This window comes from Zea mays, chromosome 4 (assembly GCF_902167145.1).
Source record: "Zea mays cultivar B73 chromosome 4, Zm-B73-REFERENCE-NAM-5.0, whole genome shotgun sequence".
Lineage (NCBI taxonomy): Eukaryota > Viridiplantae > Streptophyta > Magnoliopsida > Poales > Poaceae > Zea > Zea mays.
In genome coordinates, this window is record NC_050099.1 from 104954604 (window position 1) to 104962680 (window position 8077).

The 8077-nt window shown below is 37.5% G+C and overlaps 1 long non-coding RNA gene across 1 annotated transcript; it reads left to right on the forward strand.

The window, feature by feature from the left end:
• The first annotated feature begins 1007 nt into the window (after positions 1-1007).
• Positions 1008-1972, forward strand: LOC109945540 (uncharacterized). Its single transcript, XR_002268755.1, has 2 exons — positions 1008-1458; positions 1577-1972. It is a non-coding gene; the product is annotated as an uncharacterized lncRNA (long non-coding RNA).
• Positions 1973-8077: the final 6105 nt, after the last annotated feature.

Sequence of the window (8077 nt, forward strand, 5' to 3'; positions counted from 1 at the left end):
TGATGGGATTTTCAGATTCTTCGTAACTATTTTTAGATTCTTCATCAACAATATCCCTTTCAGTCCTTGATCGCAAAGTGGGTCCATTAGTTGAAGCTGCTAATATCCTTGTCTACACTCAAAGAAATGAAAACATTAAAACTTAAGGTTCAGAAATTAAAGCAGTCAACCAATTGCCAGTGAAGCAGCAGAAATTTCAAGCAGTAATATAGCTGTAATATAATATAGCTGTAGCATGACAGCAATACACTATACCTGTCTAGCAGGACAACCGTAATACTATATTGCAGGACAGCAATACACTATAGCTGTCTAGTAGGACAACAGTAATACTATATTGCAGGTCTTGATGTTGTCGAGACATCTTGAATTGGCGTGATGAGTCCTGATCATCAGGCTTCTAGGTGCTTGTTCCATGTTGACGTTTCTGTCTCTTCTTTGTTAGATGTGTAGGTCTTGTCTTTTAGATTTATCAGGCACCATTATATTGTTAGAGTATGCGAACCCCTGAATTCAGTTATGCTTGGTTTAGGTTTAAGTTTTATTTAGCTGAATTCGAAGGGTGCACCTTTGGGTAATATAAAATATAAATACTGTTTTCTGAAGTAAGTAATTTATTTTATATAGGTTTGCAGACTTTAGTTATGCTTGGATGAGATTTAGGTTTTATTTAGACGGTTCTTAAGGAAGCTATCATCTTGATGCAATGTGTATAGGTTTCAGCTGATGAATGGGAGCTCAACATCAAATGTTTGAACTGCACAGTTTAGTGCCACATGTTTAACATGTCCTGTAGGTTATTATGTTTTTGTGTGTTGAGATGAGTTTCCATTGTTGATCACGTGAAACAAGTTTTTTCACTTTGGAAAGCTTGGTGGTTGTTGCAGAGCAAGCCGGTTCTCAACATGGCTCTCATATTTTGTTTTTCATTTAGTATTATGATGACTTAACATCAAGCACTATCCTGAAGGTTGAATGTTCCTAACATGATTTATTGAGTGAAGACCAAAGTTTCTTGGTAGTAAAAACAAAATGACTACTGGAAATGATTTATTAATTCTGTAGTTTTCAATAAATATCCTTGAAACTTGGAACTACCTCAGGATTTGTGGATAGCATCAGTTATTTGTTCTTGTTTGTATTGGAAAGTAAAACCAGGATTTCAACCCTAGGCCAGGCACACATGAGAAGAGTCTTGCCACCTGACTACCTGAGTCCTCATTCAGTTTATCATTGAGAGACCGTGATAAAGTTTTTGCTTTTTGGTTGCTATGATGTTTGCTGAGTTGCAAACCTTTTCTCTTTTTATCCCTTTTCATATGGATCACTTTTCTTCCCAACTTATTTTTCTTTCATTAATTTTATTTGTTTTAGGACACGAGCAAGAAGTCGCCAATGGAACTGATCAACGAGGTACCTCCAATCAAGGTTGATGGTCGCATTGCCGTCTGTGAAGGGGTAGGCACCAAAGCTGAATATGCATACTCTATTTTGTTTTGCACATTCTCAAACTGATGACTATATCATACATCTTATGTAAAACTGACTTACCCGTATGCTTGCTGCATCATTTTAGCTTCTGAAGGTGTTGGACTTGGCCACCCAATCGAGTACATCTGCCTTGATTTGGAGGCACCTAATGTGTGCAAGTACTGTGGTCTCCGTTATGATCAAGTTCACCATCACTAAATTGGGAAGATACTGCTGTCTACCGCTGCAGAAGCTGAGTTGAGGAGTTTATGTGCACACACATTTGTTTCACAATGTTCTGTAGTGTACTTTGTACTATCCTTGCGGGCAAAATATTACCTTTGATGATCATCCTCTTCTCGGGCGATCTTTTATTAATCCTGTCTTAGTATGGTTCATTTTTCTACAGATGAATTTTGCTCCTTTTTCAGAATCTATACAAGCTGTGTCTATTGAAGTTTTACTCTGAATAAGCATGGAACTAACTCTGAGGGCAATTTAATCTCAGAAGTTCTAGTTTTCGTGAGTTCCATGATCCAGACGTTTTCTGCACCCCAAATATGATCCAAGGTTCCGTTAACTGAATTAGTTCAACATGTGGTGGAGAGGAGCTATTAAGTGCCAGCAGTGCATGGCTGACCCACACGGCAAACATGCACACATATCTCTCCAGCTCATGCTTCAACACACATATCCCTTTTGTCCAGTTTTGAAGATAGTAAACCAAACAGACGTGGTCTCCACTTGTGGATAGGTTTCAGACCCTTCTAGTTTCAGATATTTAAAGCTTTAATTCTATCCTTACCCCCACAGACGTCTTCAGTTATCCCCAACCCCACTGGTCAACAACAACAACCATTTAATAGTGCATTAGGATATTATTCCAGGTTGCAGGCCAACACTGAATTTGTTCTTGCTCATACTGTCAAGGGACCAACAGACAAGTATTCACTGCCCACAGAACGGTCCAAAAACCTGGGTATTTTCAATAGAGAGTAAGGCTTATAGACCTCAGTTAGGCACATCAACTCTATCTCAATTTATACTACCATATGAAGTAGAACATGGAGATAGGGACCTACTTCAGAATCCTACATCAACACTGATCACTTGCACCAGCCCTGCTGCCCCATTGCACACCTCCCTGTTTAAGCCTTTGGACCTCACAATTTTATATGGCAACAGACCAATCTCCCTTTCTAAAGTTATTCTCTAAACATAGTTCTATCAGGTTGCTTCAACAATCCTAGGTCGAAATTACCCAGAACAGAAACTGCATGGGCTCAAAATGAACCCAGCTCCTTGAATATTTGTTTCAGTTAACTGAAATAGCCCATAGACAGCCTGACAGAGGAGGTATTGGTGCATTTTACTCCAAAGTTTATACAACACCAAGTCCATCTCACTTTAGGATACTTGTTCCTCATCACTTGGTATCCAACTTTGTTATATAGTTCCTAATCTAAAACCAGATGGAATGGTCACAAAAGTGTTCCCCAAACTGACACCACACACTACAAATTCAGTTTTCAGGCAGCTGAATGAAATTCAGTCTCTGCAACTGAGAGTCCATCTTTGGGTAGTCTTTACACCACTTTGTGTGTGGGGTCAAGCCCAACTCACTTAAAGGAAGTTGTTCTATAACACATGGTCTTCAAACTTGCTACAGAAACTTCGGTTTAAAACCACCTAGAACAGGCACTACACAGCTTCAAAACTGCACTAAAAATATTGATTTCAGACTTTCAGTTCTGAATAAACTAAGTCACCAACCACCTGACAGTCAAATTTTGAGCAACTGTTACTCCAATTTGCTCGTGGATAACAAGTCTGCAATAGAATTAAGTAAGAATCCCGTATATCACGACCGGAGCAAGTCCTAGTCGCTGATCCTAGAAATATGGCGATGAAGGGGGGCGACGTGCAACGGGGGAGGTGGACGGCTTCATATAGCCGATGTAATCTTTTTCAGTATTATTAGTATGCAAGACTGAAAACTGCAAAGGCACATTATATTCTTGGTACATATCAAGCCAATTTGAGGTGGTTTGGAATTGGCATGAAATGAAAGTCTGAACCAAAATGAAAGTCTGAACCTTAAGTTTTAACTGGCATGGACGACTGAGAATGAAATTACAAGCAGTAATGCTAACTGGTGCTGGTCACTGTTCTTCGTCACTGCTCACTAGTGCTGGTCTAGAGACAACAGTACAAGAACTGAAAGTCTGAAACTAAAATATTGAAAACAGTACAAGAAGTAGAGACTGCAGAATGCACAGGTGAATTTATATGCCTATGGCAGAAAATTCTAGTTCCTTCTATAATTCTAGTTCCTTCTACAAGAAAGAAAATTCTAGTTCCGCATATATTGAGATAGATTGTGGTACTATTAAATTAAATGTAAAAAACATGAACTTATTAAATAGGGAAATACATTAACCTTATGTTTCTTATTGGCTCGATGTGATCCATTTGCTTCTTCATTAACCATAGTACTAGGTACATGGAGATTAAGAGATCTCATCCTCTTCAAATTTTCTTTTATGTTGGCAGCCCTTTGTAGTTCATATTCATTGACCTCCGTTTCTTTACTCATTCCTCTTCCTCTTACAAACTTTCCTCCTGAATCAAGACATAAAGAGATTACAATCAAGATTCAAGACAAAGAGATTACAACGTAAAATGAAACGTTTTTGCGTAAACAGATATAAACATATCTTACTTGCTAGGTTGGTTTTTGGCAATCATTATTCCATCTATATCAGCCCTAACACAACTACCACCAATAGATACATTAACTTGTGTGTGTGCATCCAAATCTGGCAAGAAAGAACCTATTTCTGTACTATTGTCTAGCCTTTCTTCCATATCATACATGTCACATTGTTTTGACTTTAAAACAGCAAACCAATCAGCATCAATAGGATCTTGCACATAGTAAACTTGAGTTGCCTGAGATGCAAAAATAAATGGCTCATCTAATTCCTTGTCACTGGTATTGAATAAATGCTTGAAGTTGACCATTGTCACCCCAAACTTGTCTATTTTGACCCATTTGTCTCGTACTCGGTTATCAATCCAATCACATTTGAACAATACTATTTTTCCCTGGTGATGGTAGTTCAGCTCAAGAATGTCTTTTATAACACCATAATAAGTTTTGCTCATTGATACTGGGTTATTATTGTTTGTCCCATCAAAACTTGTTGCATGTGCAACTAGGGCTACACCACTACACTGCACTAACCTACCCACATCATAAGAATGTGTATGGAAATTTATCCCATTTATAGAATAACTATCATAAGAATGTGCAACCATGTTAGGCTCCTTAGCTAATATTGTTATCTCCTCAGGTACTTCCTCACTCGTTGTTTCCACCTGATGATATTGAAGATTGTTATTGCACTAAAAAAATAATGTGGAACTATACTCTATATAAACATTTTCCTAGATACTTACGTGTGACTTAAACCACTCGTGAAAAGTCTCATAGTGTAAACGACTGATTGCTCTTTGATTTTGATGACCAACAGAGTAAATGTATTCTATATGTTTACTAAACAAACATTATAATTTAGTAATCATGAAATAAATGGATGATACTGATTATAAAATATAATGTTCAACTTACTTCAAGTAAGGCTCTATATGGTCATAGTTGAACAAGACATATCTATGTGCTTGAAGCCATGTTTTGTGGTCTAATGTGACACTACGCTTACCAACCAATCCACGACCTATGTTATGGAAGAAAGGGGTGGTATTGATTAAATCAACATTCAAGCCATCATCATTTCTTTTTTTTTCCGGTTAAATCTAGTTTCACCATGTAAATAGCGAGAACAGGATGTGAGACTCTCATTAAATAGATAACTTTTTGCAATTGACCCCTCTGGGTGACTCCTAGTGCGAACATGGCCCCTTACATCTCATTAAAAACCTATAAAGGAGAAATGGCATATATGTTAAACCTTCCTTTGAGTAAAACTAAGTTTAATTTATTGCTAAAATATATTAAAATTTACCTCTCCACTGGGTACATATTACGAAATTGAACAGGGCCAGCAATTCTGACTTGAGTAGGGAGATGAACCATTAAGTGTACCATAATATCAAAAAAGGATGGCAAGAATATAGTCTCAAGAATGCTTAGAGTCTCAGCTATTTCTGACTCTAGCTTATGCATATCGCTTATACGAATAACTGGCGAATATATTTGCTTGAAAAAATTGCTCACACGAATCAGTGCAGCACTAACTATTTCTGGTAAAATCCTTCTCACAGCAAGTGGGAGTAAATACTGTATCAAAACATGGTTATCATGGCTCTTTAGCCCAACAAGCTTCTTCTCCTTCATATCCACATGGTTTCTTATATCTGATGCATATCCATCTGGAAATTTTACTCCTTTCAGTGCCTCACAAAATAACGTCTTCTCAGACGCACTCATTGTATATGATGCTGGTGGTAAATATAACTTGTCACCCACTGGAATAGGATGAAGCTCAGTTCGAATGCCTAGGGACTGAAGATCCAAACAATATTTCAAGTTATCCTTGGACTTTCGTTGAATGCCTAGGAGGGTGTTGACAATGTTATCACACACATTCTTCTCGATATGCATGACATCTAAATTATGTCGTAACATTAAATCCTTCCAATATGGAAGCCTAAAAAAATAGACCTCCTTTTCCATATGATAGTAGGCTCCCCTTCCTTCTTTTTTGCTTTCTTTTTATGTTGGCAACCTTTCCCATGCACTGTGTGCATATTCTCTGTTTGCAATAAAACTTCCTCTCCAGAAAGTGGTCTAGGCGCTGGCCTGTTCTCAACTTTACCATCAAACGAATCTAGATCAAATCTATATGGATGGTTTGGGCCCAGGAATCTACGGTGTCCCATATAACAGTTTTTTGTACCTTGTTTCAATTGTAGAGAACATGTATATGAGTGGCATTCAATACATGCTACTTCACCTGATGTAGTACATGCTGCAATGTACCCTAGGCCTGGATAATCAGATATGGTCCATATTATTGCAGCACGTAATTGAAAATACTCATGCTTTGCAGAATCGTAAGTTCTCACCCCTTCAACAAACATATCTAGCAGATCATCAATTAGTGGCTCAAAATAAACATCTATATCACTACCAGGAGATCTACGGCCCGGAATGAGCAATGAGATAATGAAATTTGTTTGCTTCATACACAACCATGGTGCAAAGTTATATGGGATGAGAATAACAGGCCAAATGCTATAGCTAACATTCATGGACCTAAACGGATTAAAACCATCTGTAGCTAAAGCAAGTCTAATGTTGCGACTGTCAGAAGCAAACACTGGGTGCTTTTGGTCAAAATCCTTCCAGAGAGGTGAATCTGCAGAATGCCTTAGTAATCCATCTTGTATACGCTCCTCATCATGCCACCTCATGTCACTTGCTATCTTAGATGACAGAAATAATCTCTGAAGCCTTCTTTTTATTGGAAAATAACGAAGAACTTTGCATGGAACCTTGTGTACACGTTTTCCATTTAAACTTATCCTTTTTGATTTCCAGCGTGACCTTTCACATGTGGGACATGCATCATACTTAGCATACTCCTTCCTAAACAAAATACAATCATTTTCACATGCATCAATTTTGATATACCCAAGTCCTAGACACCTAATTACTTTCTTTGCTTCATTGAAATATTTTGGCAATGCCAAGCCATCAGGGAAAGCCTCCATTAGTAGATCTAGTAGCATATCAAAACTTTTATCTATCCACCCTCCAAGCAATTTCAAGTGAAGAATTCTTATTAAGAAATGCAACTTTGAGAACTTCTTACACCCTGGGTATAGCTCTTGGGTATTATCTATCGCTAACTAATTGATGGCTTCTAAATCTACATCAGTTTCATCTGAACCATCAGATACTTCAAAATCCCCTTTATCATCTAGACCACCAGCTAAGTCATGAACCAAATTGGCTATGTCATCTTCATCTGAATTGTTTACAACCTCTATATCACTGTAGTCATGACTATTAATAGGCACAGAGTCTCTTTCTCCATGATAAGTCCACCTTTTGTATCCCTCTTGAAAGCCATCACATATCAAGTGCGCACGAACTTCATTTTCATCTTTCCATAGAGAATTAACACATTTTCTACATGGACATAGAATTTTGTTTCCACCTATAGAATTTCTAAACGCAAACTCAATAAATCTAGCTACCCCATCTATGTAGACCTTCGTGTGCCTATAAATATTAGGTACAAAACGATATGTTTGTCAAAGGTGATTACTACAAAATAATGGTTTATAGTACATTGTTAGAAATATACCTAGGTTCATTCATCCACCTTTTATCCATGTTGTATCTTAACAAATAATAAGATGAAATGTATCCTTCACAGCTTCATAATGTAAGTGCAAAAAGGGTGGAAAAGGAGGAATCATTACAAGTATCAAAGACAAAAGCTGAATTAATTAGTTGTTTCCGATGCAAATAGTTCTAATCAACAGGAGATGGAAAAGTAACAAGTAAAGATTACCACTATTCAATGGATGTCATCCAAGCGTTGTTCACGCACTTCTCCTTCTAGTGGTCTGG